Here is a 2501-nt window from a genome sequence, read left to right on the forward strand (position 1 = left end):
CTCCACTCCACTCCACTCCACTCCACTCCACTCCACTCCACTCCACTGCCGTTCGTGCTCCCAGGAGCGCTGCAGCCCCGACGCTTCTCACCGCCCCGCCCCGCCACCGCCTGCCCTGCCCGGCCCGGCCCGGCCCCGCCCCGCCCCGCCGGACCTGCGGGTCTCGGGTCCCGGATCCCGGTGCACAGCACTGTTCCGGCACCGTGACTCGGGCACTGAGACGAGTCGCCGTGGCGTGCCGCGGGGCTCCGGACTCACTCCCGTCCCGGTCCCCACGCCGGTGCCGGTGCAGCTGAACTCGGGCCTGGCCCGCTTGGGGTGGCACCCCAGGGTGTATCGCTGCCCGCAGAGTGTTCCCGAGCCCAGCCCGGGCCCGGGGACTCCCCGCCCGCAGGAGCTGCTGCTGACTCGGCTTGCGGGATGCGGGACAGAGAGCCACCAGCACCTCCTGCCCAGAGGCCCTCCCCACCAGGCCCGGGGGATCCCACCATGGCATGCCCCTGCATGCACTGGGGGGCTGTTTGAGCTGTTCCCTCACACCGCTGCAGGATTAATGCCCAGGGCACCCCCAAAAACCTGCGAGGGCTCCCTGGGGATATGTTGTCCCCCCCACATGGTCCCACTGCTCGCTCCAACTCAGAAGCTGCTTGTGGTGTGCTTGCCCTTACATCCTGTCCCAGGTCCCAGAAGACAGTGCCAGGACACCCAAGCCCTGGTGTCTTGCTGTCGAGAGGTTCCCCTGGAGACCCCAAGCTCCTTACCTGCAGCTGAAGTCCTCTGCTCGGCAGAGGACAAACTTGTTGGGGGTCAATCTTGCTTCTGGGCAAAGGCCAGAAGTATTCCCTCGAGAGGACTAAGTACCTGAAGTAACCGGGAAGCACTGTGGGCTCTGCAAACCAGGCAGCTGCCACCTGCTTCCAGCTCCTAGGAGATGGGGAGAGGTGCTGTTCCCTGCCTTGACCAGCAACTCAGAGACCAAGGGGCTTCTCCAGAGCAGGTCACTGAGATTAAGTTCACTGCTACTCTGGGAGTTCCCAGCAATCTGGGAAGATGGATGGAATGGAGCAGGACCACAGCACCCTCTGTCACAGGGAAAGACCCACCACTGTAGGCCAGAAAGCTGGGGTGTGGTAGAGGTGCCTAGAAGGTCCAGCAGTTTCCATACTGGGAGTGTTGGTTCAGATATCTCACTTCAGGCCTGTTTGGCAGGGTGGGTCTCCAGCTGCACTGGCATCCCAGAGCCCTCTGCTCCCCTAGGTTCCTCAGCAGCTCTCCACTCTCCAGCCCTGAGCAGCATTGGGCTCCACTGGAGCATGACAGCCCCTGCCCAAGCAACTATGCTAAAGCCAGCCCCTCCAAGCACTGTGCCCTCTAACATTACATCATTCTCTGACAGTCTCAGCAGCAACATCATCTTCACTTGCTAGATGATCTCTGCCACAGAGCTGTCACACAGGGGTCTGGGGTCTGCCCTGCCCTGAATCTCTTCTGTCACACAGCCCCTCAGGGAGCAGGCACCAGCACACTCAAGGTTCTGCATCACTTGCAGCTCTGCTGTCATGTGGGAGCAGGCACTGGCACATACCCAGCTCCTGGCCTTCAGGCAGCACAGCTGGCAGCAGCACAGCTGGCAGCAGCTCATCTGCCCTTGGGTTATGGGGGGGACCCCACTGCCAACCTTCAGCTGTTGAAGGTACATCAGGTTTGTTCCCCAGCCCTTCTGCCAGCAGCAGCACTGGGCAGGGCAATGGATACTGGTGCGTGGCTGGCAGCATGGATGGTGGCCTTCCCGCATGGAGCACCCAGAAGCAGAAGCATGCTGAGCCGTGTGGATAAAGTAGTCTTGGGTGCAGAGCTCTCAGCATATACAGTGGCACTTATCCTGCCTCTGCTCCCACAGGTCTGCACCACTCCTGGCTGCATTCTCCCAGGGCAGTGACCCTGTCACATCCTCACTGACCCACTCACACATCCCCAGGATCACCACCCACCACACAGCATATGCGGGGCTCCCTGGGGGTGAGGTGGGCATGCAGCCAGCCAAGCACAGACTCCAAGCAGACCTCCTTATTCCATGAAGTGGAGCAAGGAGAGATTTAAAAATCCCCCCAGAGAGCCCAAGGCTTCAGCTCCAGGCCTGGCTCTGGGAGGGCACAGGTGGCTGCCCTGTGCATTGGTGCAGGGCAGGTGAGGGAGTGATCTCACCGATCTGCAGCAATCACAGTGCACTGTTGTGTGTTCTGTGCTGACAAAGGCAGGCATATCGCCCAGTAGATGGGATGAACCTGCACCAGGGGGCAGAGGCCTGGGTGGGTGCACAGGTCCTGGGGGCTCCCTCAGCCAGGGGACAAGTACAGCAAAGAGAGGAGGGGCAAGAATCCTTTGGGTTCCCTTTGGGGATGCTAAACATAACGTTAAATACCAGTGATGGAATTTTATTGTGCAAGCACATGTCTGGAACTGGTTTGGACACCTTCCTGACTCAGGTATGGGACAATGCA

This window comes from Corvus kubaryi, unplaced genomic scaffold (assembly GCF_017639235.1).
Source record: "Corvus kubaryi isolate FWS band 111438036 unplaced genomic scaffold, C.kubaryi_AGA036_p1.0 127, whole genome shotgun sequence".
Taxonomy (NCBI): Eukaryota; Metazoa; Chordata; class Aves; order Passeriformes; family Corvidae; genus Corvus; species Corvus kubaryi.